At 40.4% G+C, this 15,099-nt stretch overlaps 1 long non-coding RNA gene across 1 annotated transcript; it reads right to left on the bottom strand.

The window, feature by feature from the left end:
• Positions 1-5,370: 5,370 nt before the first annotated feature.
• On the bottom strand, positions 5,371-13,224 carry LOC108413843. The gene is made up of 3 exons (XR_001856806.2): positions 12,899-13,224; positions 10,815-10,962; positions 5,371-5,989 (listed from the first exon to the last, which is right to left on the bottom strand). It is a non-coding gene; the product is annotated as an uncharacterized LOC108413843 (long non-coding RNA).
• Between the last annotated feature and the right edge of the window lie 1,875 nt (positions 13,225-15,099).

Genomic DNA, 15,099 nt, shown 5'->3' with positions numbered 1-15,099 from the left:
TTCTGGATCACTTCAAGTCAGTTCATTCATTATAAAATGTTTTACGAGTGTAAGGACCAGGAGTGCTCTAAAAAAATGAGGATTATTATGAGGATTAGCTATAAAAATGATGATATGCTAAACTGATTTATTTAATTCAAACAGAACAACAATAGTCTTATAATAATGAATAATATCTAATGAGAGTGAATGTGACTATGACGGTTTGGGAGCCAGCTGTACTGTTCTAGCTCTATTTGTCCAGAGTAATGATGTATGGATTTGCTATTGCAGACTATCAATCAATACATAACAGCAAGTGACACCGTGTTTAGTTTGTTCATTTCAAACCAGGTAATTGACTTTGGCCTTTTGTTTTCCCTCAGAAGGTCTAATCTAAAACCAAGCAGGTGCCAGACTGAATGTAATTCAGCTCTTAAAAGAAATGAAATTCCACCTTTAAAGGAATAGTTTGGGAATTTTTTTTTCCACAGCTTTCCACTTGTTTCTAATGTAGTCAATCTACCAAGACATGTTTTGAGTCCAGATTTTACTTCTTTATAACATTGCTAATAAACCGTAGACACCAATAGCCACCCACGTCCTTTCTGCATTTAAAAACTGTCAGAAAAGAAGAAAAATAAAACTGAACCAAGGAAAAAAGTTCTTGATTCGAAGTAAAATGACGTTCCGATATGGTGAGAAAATTTGACATTAATGAGATTTCTTAAAATAAGAAAAAAAAAATTATTATGGGCGGCACGGTGGCGTGGTGGGTGGCGCTGTCACCTCACAGCGAGGAGGGTCTGGGTTCGATTCCCTGGCCGGGTGACCGGGGTCCTCTCTGTGTGGAGTTTGCATGTTCTCCCCGTGTCTGCGTGGGGTTCCTCCGGGTTCTCCGGTTTCCTCCCACAGTCCAAAGACATGCAGTCGGGCCAACTGGACGTGCTAAATTGCCCCTGGGTGTGAGTGACTGTCTGTGTCTGTCTGTCTGCCCTGTGATGGACTGGCGACCTGTCCAGGGTGTATCCTGCCTTCCGCCTGAAGACCGCTGGGATAGGCTCCAGCGAGGGAGAAGCGGCTTAGAAAATGTGTGTGTATTTTATTATCTTTAAATCATTAAACATTTCATTACTTTTTTAGGGCATTACTGTTGGTGCCACAGTAATTATCTACATCTCGCATGTTCATCTTGTAGTTAAGCATTTCCCTAAAACCAAAAGAAGCTCTTCACTGTGAAAGAAGAAATAAACTTTTATGCAATGTTTTGGAATTTTAAAGATTATAAATCAATACATATGTGCAATTAAATTCTATAATAATTAGTCCAGTCTTTTTATCTCTAAAATATTGTTCATATTTAAGATTTTCTGGCTTGTTAAGGCTTCTTTGTTTACAATGTTTAAACACATCCCCAATTCACTTAAACTGCCTCCAGGACTTAATTAAGGTGGTCCAGTCTTGTCGACTTATACTGCATGTTCCTAAACCACGTCTACAGTTCTGCACAAACGTAAAGAAGACCTGGATGCAGTAGAGTGAGCTGAGAAAAGTTTGGAAAATGTATTTAGAGAAAGTATTTAAGTGACTATTGACTGTTTCAGAACAGAAAACTTGGACACCGAACGCGTCTTGGCTGATCGACGACGTCTGCGGTAAGTGGATTTTGATTATTCGCAGAAACTGTTCCTTCAAGCTGATATTTAGTGTGAAATGTTAATAGATTTAAGGCTTTCGCAAAAAGCTGTTTCATCTCTTATTAACAGGCTCAGCCTTCTGTTTTGTTTTGAATGAGAACATCAGAACGCTTATCAATAATGCGGGAAATGTCGGCTGAGACTTCAATTGAAAGAACACCTCAATATTAATGCTGAGACGGTTCATGTCCTCGAAGAAAACAACTGCCTGTGAATGTTCAATTACAGCCACTCTGGATTTCTGTTTAATACAGCAATCGGGGGCTTTTGGGGGCTTTCTCACAGTTCTGGCAACACAGGTGGCACTGAATTTACATCAAAGCATATTAACTACATTATTACAGATTACACAGCTCCTGCTTCACTGGTGAATCTGTTCATACTCTCTTAAAAAATGATGGTTCTTCAAGGGTTCTTTAGCAAAGACAGTGGTTCTAGATAGAATGTCAACATTCAAAGAACCATGTACATGTCTAAGTCATTCTTTGCATGGTGAAACTGTTCTTCAGATGGAGAATGTGTTGTATGTGGTTTTTTATAGAGAATTTTTTAAATGGTTCTACTGTGCATCAAAAAGCTTGTACCAACAGAAGAACCCGTTTTGGTGCCATTTAGAACCATATACAACACATTCTCCATCAATCTGAAGAAGCATTCTACCATGCAGTGCACCATTGAAGCATAAAATGGTTCTATGTAGAACTCAGGGTCTAGAGACTACTAGAGAACCCTTGAAGAGCCATCTTTAAGAACGTAGAGGAGGTCAGAATCTTATCTGGTCATGTCAATACAGTCAAGCTTGACATTGTAACAACAGGAGAACCATTTCAGTTGCTACATTTTCAAAAAGGTTCTAAATAGAACCATATAGCATACATTTGATCTGAAGAATCATTTCACCATGCAAAGCAACATTTAAGCATGAAATAGGATGATATAGAACTCATGGTTCTAAATAGAGCATTATCTTTACTAAAGAACCCATAAAGGACCATCTTTAAGAACGTACAGGATGTCAGAATCTTATATGACCACATCGATACAGTCAGCCGTCTCACTGTAACAGTAGCAGAACCCCTTTTGGTGCTATTTACATACAACCCCAGTTCCAGTGAAGTTGGGACGTTGTGTAAAACATAAATAAAAACAGAATACGATGATCTGCAAATCCTTTTCAACCGATATTCAACTGAATCCACTACAAAGACGAGATATTTAATGTTCAAACGGATAAACTTTATTGTTTTTTGCAAATATTCACTCATTTTGAATTTGATGCCTGCAACACGTTCCAGAGAAGTTGGGACAGGGGCGTGTTTCCCACTGAGTTACATCACCTTTCCTTTAACACTCAATAAGCGTTTGGGAACTGAGGACACTGATTGTTGAAGCTTTGTAGGTGGAATTCTTTCCCATTCCTGTAGTGTATTCAATTGAATATGGGTTGAAAAGGATTCGCAAATCATCGTCTTCTGTTTTTATTTATGTTTTACACAACGTCCCAACTTCACTGGAATTGGGGTTGTAAATGGTTCTGTTGATGGTCATGTTTCTACTGACATTGCGTTGATATAAGAAGCCTTAAACTAAAGTGATGGTTATTTGTTCCATTATAACACTTTTATACATATTATTACTTCGTCTCTGCCTTAAAAGAGCAGCCTATGGAATTTCTAGAATCCTTGCTCTCTGGGGAACGCTGTTCTTAAACTGTTGGACTGTTTGCCGATGCATATTGGTAAAGAGGTGAGCTTCGACCAACCTGGCTTCTCACTCGGCCTTTCCTGGATGCTCCACCAAATGTTTCTAAACATTTAATAACATTTATAGTCTTTAAAAAATGGTTCTTCAGCGATTCCTTAGTAAATACAATGATTCTATATGAAACCATGAACACTTAAAGAACTATTTATATGTTTAAATAATGGGTTTTATAGGGTTCTATGTAGCACCACATCTTTTTGGTGCTATATGGAACCATTTTCAAAAAGGTTCTCCATGTAAAACTCACTCTAAATCAGACTGAAGAGCCATTTCACTATGCAACGAACAATTTAAGCATGGAATCATGCTTCCCAATAGAACCATGCCCTTTAATAAAGAACTCATGAAGAACCATCTTTTTAATAGTGTGGGTAGATAAAACACAGATCCCTGTTTTCCTTTGCTTTTCTCACACTGTCACAACTTCATTAGAATTGATTAAGATTAAGTGACCCTTATTAATCCCACAACGGGGAAATTTCACCTCCTCATTTAACCCATCTGTGAAGTGAAACACCACATACACTCTAGTGAGCACACACACACACTAGGGGGCAGTGAGCACACTTGCCCAGAGCAGTGGGCAGCCCTATCCACGGCACCCGGGGAGCAGTTGGGGGTTAGGTGTCTTGCTCAAGGACACCTCAGTCATGTGCTGTCGGCTCTGGGGATCGAACCGGCGACCTTCTGGTCACAAGGCTGGATCCCTAACCTCCAGCCCACGACTGCCCCAGAATTGGGTTTGTAGATATTGAGCACCTCATTAACAAAGTGCCATTTGTTTGTCTCTTTGTGGATGTTTTTGTTCGAAAGTGAGATGTTAACGCTTCAAAGTGACAGAATTGATCAACAGTACAGCAGAATGAAATTAACCCCCCCCAAAAAGGGATTTCAGATCCTGTAATGTTAATGACTGAAGTGGAACCAAGGAAAGTAGCTGAAATACCTGAGCAGTATAATTTGAAAATATTCAGGAAAGGACAAATCCATCAGAATTTTACTGAAGTACATGGAAATAAATAAGCTGATAGTGCGTTATCATCCACCTCTCCTGATGAAGGCACATCTCTAAACAAGAACAAATGCTACATTTTCTACTTTTGCTTTTCAATGTTCACCGTCTGCTGTTTGTAGAGGAGAATCTGTGCTTTTTTAGGCAACTGCCAAAATCTGAGCCACATACACAAACACAAATAAGCAAATATATAAATAAATCAACCTCCAATGACAATTCCAGGGGCAAGTGTCAAAAAGATTAGAATATTACTGACGGAAAAGGCAGATATTTCTTCTTTTTTCTTTATGTCCTGTTTGCTGGATATTTCATACAATAAACCGACTGCTGGAGACTTCAACTGACAAGGCTAGAAAAATTAAAAGTTATACCAAAAATATAAAATCCAGAGCTGTGTTCAACGTCTTTTGAATTAAATTTGCAATAAATATATTGTGCAACAGTCAGAGGCCAATGTCTAAACAGCCATTAATTACCACTTATCAATTTTTCAGGATGTATTTCAGATGAGGTTAGATGTAAGACAGCCCACTTCCATAAGAAAGGCGGATGTCAAAATGAAATAAGCAAGTTTCCAAAACTGAAGTTCAAAAACTGATTAAAAGCTACAGAGAAAATTGGGCTCCTAACAACCACCTGGAAGACCCCATCAGATAAACAGCACTTGAAGCTTTCATCTCTGAGAGAGAGGAGAAGATCAAGCTGCTTCAGATCTGAAAGACCTGCGACACTGTGAGAAGACCACTCAGCGCTGTGGGTCTGAAAGGACGTGTGGCTGATCAAGAAGAACCTCACCGAGAAAAGGAGGCTGAATAATGGACAGACTCCAGAGTCCAGACCTCACCATCACTGAATGGGTTTGATTACTTCAGAAAATGAACAACCAGCTTCTAAGACTGAGCTTTGGAGGCGTGTCTGCAGAGAAACTGTAAGTGAGTCTCCTGAAAAGACTGGAAGCTGTAATAAATCAAGGTTATGTGTGTTCAAACTGATCTCCAGGACCCCAGAACAGACCACAGCAGACATGTTTTCAGAATATAAGCTTTAATTCGACCTCTACCGTCTAAGAAACAGGATCATGTAGAAAATCATCCAAAAGCAGTTTCAAAACGTTTACAGAGATGTTGTGCTTGGCCATGTGAATCTCAGAACTTATGAACAGTATGAACAGACTACGCGCTCTCAAATGGAATAAAATATAAATAACCCAATAAAGTAACAGGTTGAGTTGTTCTGATGTCCAGGAACTGTCCATAACCCCCAGTGAGGGGTACTCTGTCTGTTCCACAGTTCAAATTGATCTGCATCACAATGTGATGGATTTTGTTCAAATGGAGGTGTAGATGTAGACAAAGATGATGACCAGGAGGTTAAGGATGGTTCCAGCGATTCCCAGGAAGGCTAGAATGGACTCCTCCCTGCTTTCACTCTTCTGCTCTCTGGGCTCTTCATGGCCCATGGCATAGTTTAGCATTTTCCTGTGGTGGGTGAAGAGCCTCCTCCTAAAGCCAGTCTGCATAAACACGACAGATTCCTTTTAAACACGAGAAACAGAAGACGGAGTTACTGCTGAGCACAACTGGTGAGACTGACTGTCATGTGTCCTGTAGGTTTGGGAGAAACCTGATGACGGTGTGTTGGACAAGTTTCTACTGCTGATCTGAACGTTTGCTCAACTTCATACTTCTGCAGATGATTACTAACATATTCAGGTCCAGCAGTCAGACTCTGTCCTGCCTAAACTGATAATGTTGCAAATTTTGTGCTAGGCAGCAAAAGAAACGAACTGAATGTGAGTTTATATCAGTGAATATCAGTTTATATCAGTATATAAGATTCCAATGCCAGGCTGTGTTGCGCCAACATCAGAATTAGGAAGTTTATTGTCCATTTCATTGTACACTGCAAGACACTACAGAAGTACATGTGAGATATGAACAGCCACAGATATATGTAAAAGCTGCATCAGTGATAAATGACCCATTCTGCCTAAATACATATGTGTACAATAAACAAATTCTTCTATTTCCATCCATCCATCCATCCATCCATCCATCCATCCATCATCTTCTGCTTCTCCGGGGTTCGGGTCGCGGGGGCAGCATCCTAAGCAATGAGGCCCAGACCTCCCTTTCCCCAGCCACTTCCACTAGCTCTCCAAGGGGGATTCCGAGGCGCTCCCAGGCCAGCTGGGCGATACAGTCATGCCGGTGTGTCCTGGGTCTTCCCCGGGGTCTCCTCCCGGGTGGACTTGCCTGTGGACACCTCCCGAGGGAGGCGTCCAGGAGGCATCCTAACCAGATGCCCGAACCACCTCAGCTGGCTCCTCTCGACGTGAAGAAGCAGCGGCTCTACTCCGAGTCCCTCCCGGATGACCGAACTTCTCACCCTATCTCTAAGGGAGAGTCCAGCCACCCTGCGGAGGAAACTCATTTCGGCCGCTTGTATTCGCAATCTCGTTCTTTTGGTCATTACCCAAAGCTCATGTCCATAGGTGAGGGTGGGAACGTAGATCGACCGGTAAATCGAGAGCCTTGCCTTATGGCTCAGCTCTTTCTTTACCACAACAGACCGGTAAAGAGCCCGCATCACTGCTGACCCAGCACCAATCCGCCTGTCCATTTCCCGCTCCCTTGTACCATCACTCGTGAACAAGACCCCGAGACACTTGAACTCCTCCACTTGAGGCAATTCAAAGGTAATTCCACCAGTTTTTAATTAAAAGGCTCAAAAGCGGTTTGGTGTGAAACACTCTGTTCTAGGGAAACATACTGAGTCAGAATTGTTCACAGTGGTGGAACCAGACGTCCACCTCTAAAAGCTGTTACATGAAATGGTTCTGAATTCACTGCCTGATGACTGAGACGCTGTTTTCTGATAGTTTTGAAAACGTAAAATCCATTCATGATGCAAGGAAACATAAGTTTATATGTTGTGAGGCAAAATAGCCCCAAAGATGTGCAGGCTTACTGGTGGTTCTGGATGCTAAATAACATCTATAGTTGTGTTCTTGTGTTATTTGTGTAGTCGTGGTGACCCCTGGTTCCTATCACCACCACTGTAAAGACATTTGAACCATTACACACCAAGCCACACTGAATCACTACGTTTACATCTCTAACATCTAAATCATGCAGAAACGCGCAGAAATCCTTTCCACTGGAACTTTCAACAGGCGGGGTCACTATAAATGTCCTATTCTGTGTATGTTAAGACATTATGTCAATAAGTTAAGGTCATTTATTTGCTGTGATCCTACTGGCCCGGTTTATACCTTGCAGCAGTAGTTTGTCTAACTAGTCATTACATCTTTACTATCTTCTACTGTTCATGTTGTGAATATGTAGGTCTGCATATGTTTTTTTTTTAATTGCGTATTTTGCAAACTTATCTGGAAAAAGGTGCAACATTCACACTCTAATACACACACACACACACACACACACACAGGGAGAGAAGCGGCTTAGAAGGTGTGTGTGTGTGTGTGTGTGTGTGTGTGTGTGTGTGTGTGTGTGTGTATTAGGCATTCGGTACCATGTACAAGACTCAACCCAATGTAAAAACTCTCACAGGCTGACAATCTGTGCAGCCCCTTAGTAAAACACCACATCTGCTCCATCTAGTGGCCTCAACATAAAGACCCTCATTCTCAGTGAACAAAGTATGTGTTTTGGTATTTTTAGCCTTTTTTTCAAGATGAATTGTCATTGAACCAAATTACTGTTAACCTTTGTGTGGTGTTGATGTTTTTATAATAATAATAATAATACATTTTTATTTAAAAGTGCCTTTTAAGAGACACTGTACAATAGATAATAAAAGAAGAAAAAAGGTAGATAAAAATTAAGATCATATAAATACATACATAGACACATGCATAACCATAAACACAAACACATAATATCAACCATACGCTAGTTTATAAAGAAGAGTTTTCAGTCGGGATTTAAAAACATCAACAAGCTCGGGGTTCATCAGGAAGACCATTCCACAGCTTTGGACCTGCGACACTGAATGCTCTATTACCAATGGTGCTTAGCTTAAAATGTGGGACCTCAAGCAAGTGCAGGCTAGAGGACCGAAGAGTCCGCACTGGAGTATAAGATTGAAGCAGACCTCTTAGGTAAGATGGGGCAAGGTCATGCAGGGGTTTAAACACCAACACTAGTAGTTTGTTCTGTATACGGTACTTGCTTTTTACGGTACGGTTTTTGTTACTCAGTGGTCTGGTGAACCTACGTCACATCTGCTATCAATCCACATATACTTCAGGACTACAATTCCCAAGATCCATTGCAGGATCGCATGACCCAGGACACAACACCATCGACCTATCAGAGATCCAGATCACCTGAATATTGATTCCTAGCAGCTGTGTAGTTTGGTCATGTGATAATTTTGGATGGATACAAGCCCGGGCTTTAGTTCAGATCTTTGTGAAGTATTGTTTTCTCTGGAGACTTACTGAGCGCTCTTTCCTGTGTGTATTATATCCTGTGGGGGCAGTCATGAGCTGGAGGTTAGGGAACCAGCCTTGTGCTTAACCAAGGCAAACATCACAAGAAAGGGCAAGGCAAGGCAAAATCCACAAAACTGGTGAAGAGTCAAAAGAACAAAGTAGCAAACAAACCAGGCGTAGGGACCAAAAGGGAAAGTCCAAAAATCTGAGATCTGAGATCACCTCTTTTGGTCAGACTGATTTTTTGGTCTTTTGATCCAAGGCACCTTTTGGTTTGAAAGATCTGAAGCCTTGGACCAAAGAAGGAAGGTGTGAGAGCATTGTAAGTGAGGACATCGAATTTAAGGTAAGCACCATTATTGTCACTGCATTGTCTGCACCCCTGGAGCAGAGAGGGTTAAGTGCCTTGTTTAAGGGCAGAGTATTGAACCCGTAACCCTGTGATCAATTGCCCAAGGCTCTAAAATGAACCACTGAGGGTGAAGAAACATAAGTACATGATTGTAAAGAGATCTAAAGTCTATACTGCTGCTTCCTGGTAATTAAGTGATACTTTTTTTTTTATCCCACAAACAGGGAAATTCCACCTCCGCATTTAACCCATCCGCGAAGTGAAACACCACACACACACTAGTGAACACACACACTAGGGGGCAGTGAGCACACTTGCCCAGAGCGGTGGGCAGCCCTATCCACAGCGCCCGGGGAGCAGTTGGGGGTTAGGTGTCTTGCTCAAGGACACCTCAGTCATGGACTGTCGGCCCTGGGGATCGAACCGGCGACCTTCCGGTCACAGGGCCAGATCCCTAACCTCCAGCCCACGACTGCCCCCTAATTACAAATGTGGCAGAAGTGTTGTTACATAAAATGACGGAGATATATTTCTCAGCCTGCGTCAAATTAAAAGTGCCATTAATTGCAACTAATGTAATGTGGTTTATGCCACTCGTTGCAAAGTTCCAGGAAATTGTGACCCAACGTCAGAGAGCATCATAGTGCTGATGTCAGGCCAAGCTTCTGACCAATCAGAGTCCTGCTTTTAACCAGTCATGGCTAAGCTTACATTTACATTTACAGCATTTGGCTGACGCTCTTCTCCAGAGCGACTTACAATTTGATCATTTGACACAGGGAGGCCAAGGTGGTGTTAGGAGTCTTGCCCAAGGACTCTTATTGGTATAGTGTAGGGTGTTTACCCAGGTGGGGGATTGAACCCCAGTCTACAGTGTAGAAGGCAGAGGTGTTATCCACTACACCAACCTTATGACAGTGGTGGACCACTCCGGCTCATTATGAGCCACTTTGTGGCATCAATCATGTCAAAAACATCACTTTTCAGTGCTGGAAATAAACTATACTATATAAATATCACAAATATAAAGTTATATAAAAAATATAAAGTTATTATTCCAGTAAGCACTAATACAGTGGTAGTGGAGACATGAACATGAATCGGAAGTTGAACATGAGCTTCATGGGACCTTGAATGCAGGCTAAAACTATTTTTAATCTAAAAAAGTCCTTTTTCGGTATGGTGTAGAGCAGGGGTGCTCCGTCCTGGTCCTGGACAAACTACCACCCTGGAGATTTTAGACCCAACACACACTTCTGACAGTCAGAAGCTCCTGAAGGCCTTTAGTTGAAGCTAGGTTCTGCAGGGTAGATGATGTCCAGGACCAGATTCAGGCAGCCTTGGTATAGAGAGAGTGGTGCACCATTTTCTTGATAGGCTTTTTTGATTTTATAGTTGGTTGAAGCTCCTTTTCTCGTTAGCCTTTGTATTTGTAAAATAACATTACACTGTATTATATTACAGTATCACACATGGTTACAACTGCTATTATTAGTAGTAGCAGTAGTTGTAGTATTAACTGTTTTCCTTAAGAAGTTGAGTGCATACCTGATACAGCATCAGGAGAACGATGGTCCAGCCTGACTTTCAGAATTCAGCAGAAGGTCAAACCCTCAGTTCTTCTTCACCTGGTCACTCCTGCCACCTGCTGCAGTGTCCAGTCAGATACTAGTCCAGTCTCTGGTGATCCCGATCACTGCTGAAGCAGATCAATCTTGATGTATTTCAGTCCTGCACATGCTCTAAGGCATACACCTCACCTGATGAAGAGCTACTTCATTCACTCAGGTGTGTTTATGCAGTATATGTAGGACAGAGCTAATCTAGGACCAGAGGGCTGTTTTGAGAGGCAACGTGCTTAAAAATGAAGGCGACCAAAACAAGGTTCTTTGCAGAAATGTCAATGAAGAACTTTCTAATTGAGTTTCTTAAGGAAACCATCTGCTGACATGTGCTGTGTGGTCCTTTAGCACAGGCCAAGTGTGCATTATGACCAAGGCCCTGAAGTAACATTGTTTTGGTCCATTGTGTACAAAATCAGTTCCAAACTGTGTGTGAGAGGCTAATAAAAGCAGAAAGCAGTGATATAATATATGCTCATTCTGAATATTAAAATAATGCACCATACATCACACGATTTAAATGAGAAGGCAGTCTAGCACCTACACTCTGATTATGCAGCGATGCAGAATGTTTCTTGGTGTTTCTCTGGATTCCCTGAACCTTCTGATGATATTATGCACTGTAGTGGGTGAAACACCTAAAATCCTTATAGTTGCTCTTTGAGGAATGTTATTTTATTTTTTTTGCTCATGCATTTCTTTCAAGACTCATCCTCACTCGTAAATGACTCAGCCTTTCTTGGCTCCTTTTATACCCAAGCATAACTGCATCACCTGTTTTTTGAACATTTGACAATGTTGCCAGTCTTGCATTGTTCCTGTCCCAACCTTTTGGAATGTGTTGCAGGCATCAGCTTCAGAATTGAGCATATATTTACAGTGAAACAATAAAGTTGATAAGGCAAAACATTGAAGATGTCTTTGTATTGTTTTTTATAAAATGCAGGTCAAGGTGTGTCTACACATCACTGCTCTCTCTTTATGTTCAGGTGCATTTTCACCTACTGTCACAAATCATGATTGATTCTTTTTTGGTTCTTCATGACATCATTACCAAAGAACCGTGTGTGACAATTTAAGCCCAAAGTGAGGACCATCTAACAGGAACTAGACTAAATCTCCTAATACCTGTCCTAACTTTAGGATAAACCCCGACGGTATTTGAGCTTCTGTTCAAGTGTCCGTTTCTATCGTTTTCAGGCAGTTGTGTCTGGCAGCATAGTTCACTAATAGCATAATGAGGCTACATGTATTTTTACTGTAAAACTTCTGCTTCCACTGTGAGATGATTTTCTTTTCTAACTTTTTTTTTTAAATCTCAGACTCTCCAGACACCATCCCTCTTATTACATTCCTGTGTTAATGTTGATGATAAAATATCACAGTGATGGTGGTGAATAATGAGGAGAGTGTGTCTGTTTATTAGGAGGAATAACATCAGCACACTCGACTAAAGCGTTTGGGAAATGGAGACTGAAACTGTCGAACCACGACACTGATAAACAGCAGGGGGCGCTCTCACAGTATTTACAACTTTTTTTGACCTTTTTTACAGTAACTGTAGCTGTCTAACTAAATTGATTACTTTGATTATTTGTTTACATTTTAGCTATATATATATATATATATATATATATATATATATATATATATATATATATATATATATATATAATCGGTTGCTAGGAAACAGACATGACAGTTGATCGTTGGCTTTGATCAAGTGAGGTAAGACTTCCTAACTGGAGTTAAGATGCTGTAAGATATAATAAAATTCGTAAATGAAGATCAGATTTGCTTCTGTAACACAAATTTGTGAAAAATCGTATCTGGACCTGTCAGATCTTCAGACATAAGGACAGGAAGTTTCTGTAATACAGCCCCTAGACTGGATTAAGTTATCTGGCTAACAGAGAAATCCTACTAGGATACAGAACCACCAACCACAGATGCTTTGTATTTTCATATTCAACACCAGATAGGTATGAGTATCACAGCAGCTTCCTTTACCTGCATTCTGAGTGCTCCACCTGCTCCAGTTGTCTCCAGAAACAGCATAGCCGGGGGCTTTGTTTCCGAGGGTCCAGCAACAGCACCTTTAACAATTACCCGGCTGTTTGTTCTGCTCACAGATGCTCCTGAAGGTGGTCAGAGCTGCTGAAGGCGCTCCAGATCCTGCCAGGTTGTCTGCGCCTCCCCCCACAGCAGAAGAGTCGAACCCCCTCCAGGCTCCACAGTCACTGACCCGATTCTGTTAGAACAGCCAAATCCACATGAAGGGCAGCAGCGTTCCTCTAACACACTGCCTCACATAGCACTCAACACAGTTGCCAAGCAACACGCCGATGAGAGACGAAGGGCTCTGGGAAGTGAAGGCGTCTAGAAGTAGGCGCACCAGTTCAGTGTGTTTTGTTTGTTAGGGAACGAAAGTCGTAAGTTTTAAGGCCAAATTAATTAATAGTATTAATAGTAATTAACTGCATACGGCGTAATATCACAGCAGTAGAACTGTGTAACGAGGTAACGAGGGTGATATGAGCTCAGTGTATAACCACAATATTTTACACTGTCTAGACAATAATAATAATTATCCATCCATCCATCCATCCATCCATTTTCTAAGCCGCTTCTCCGCCAGGGTCGCAGGGGGATGCTGGAGCCTATATAATAATAATAATAATAATAATAATTATTATTATTATTATTATTATTATTACCACCTAATAATTACCACCTAATTACCACCTTCAGACCGCCTGCACCTGTTTTACTTAATCTTATTTATCTGTAACTTTTATTTTTGTGTTAGTTCTCCTTAGTTCTTTATCTCTTTTTACTTATTATTTATTTATTTCCTCTCATTTTATTCTAAATAGTTTTTTATCATTACTTTTTTAAATTTGTGATATTGTATTATTACCTTACTAATTTCTTATCTACTTTTGATCTTAATTTCTTATCATTTAAATCTCAAGATCTATTTTTATCTACTTTTATCTTTTATTCACTGTTATTTTAAATGTTCTTTTAATTTAAAATGATTAAATGTAGTTATTATTTTCTTTGTCATGTTAATCCCTGTTTTTGTAAATGCTCGGCTACATTGAAAATGAGGGTTGCCCTCAATGCCGTTCCGAGTCAAAATAAAGGCTGATTGATTGATTGATTGATTGATTGAATAATAATACTAATAATAACAGTAATCCTAGTTCTTTTACTACTAGGAATGGTAATAATTATTAATTACATATGAATTTAGCGTATATATAATAGTTACAGTGATGGTTTCTCTTATTGTTATTACGAATATTATTATTGAGAAGTTTTTAGGAGCTGTTTTTAGGCAAACATTCTCAGCAGAGATGAACAGCGATGCTGTGAAGGGAACCAAATCCAGGTTAGAAGAAAGAACGATGCCACAGTTCACAATAAGACGTCCAGTCTGGAGGACAAAACAGACCAAACTGTTGTTGGCAGAACGGCAGCAGATGATCGTCTGCTGAATTATTCATTAAAGCTCCTGAGATCACTAATTAAACTTCTGCAGTCATTTTCCAAACGATTCATTAAGCTGCTGTAGGCTGTTCTCCTCATGGGGATCTGCTCTGAATATCACCGATGTATCAGGACTCTGTTGAGAACACTGTGGAATACAGCGTGTTCTAGATAAACCATACGCAGTGTAATATTCAGTCTTAAAAAAGGTCGATCTTCAAGAACCACGGGCACTCAAAGAACCAGTCCCATGCCTCATGTGGTGAAACGGTTCCTCTGATTAATGGACAATGTGTTGGATTATGGTTCTACAGCATATAGCATCAAAAATGGTTCTGCCATTGGTACAAGTCTGACACTGAAACAATAGCAGAACATTTTTGGTGCTACACAAAACTATTTACAGCACATTTTCCTTCAATCTAAAGAACAATTTCACCATTTAATCATGCAAAGGATTCTTTGTGTGTCCATAGTTCTACATAGAACTAAGGAACCCTTGAAGAACCTTTTTTAACAGTATAACTGATTCTTTTACACGCTCAATGTGTAGAGCAAAAGTTTGGGTGTCCCTGGTCAAATTTTACGTTGTTGATTTTTTAAGTGTAAGGAATTTTTTTAAGCTGACCAATCAAGGCACACTGGGCTCATTCGGAGGCGGGGCTTAAAGACACAGGAGCTCTAACAGCGTTTCGGACAGAGGGTGAGTAGAGAGG

This window comes from Pygocentrus nattereri, chromosome 4 (assembly GCF_015220715.1).
Source record: "Pygocentrus nattereri isolate fPygNat1 chromosome 4, fPygNat1.pri, whole genome shotgun sequence".
Lineage (NCBI taxonomy): Eukaryota > Metazoa > Chordata > Actinopteri > Characiformes > Serrasalmidae > Pygocentrus > Pygocentrus nattereri.
Note: the sequence above shows the minus strand (reverse complement) of the source record. Positions and strands in the feature narration are given on the sequence as shown.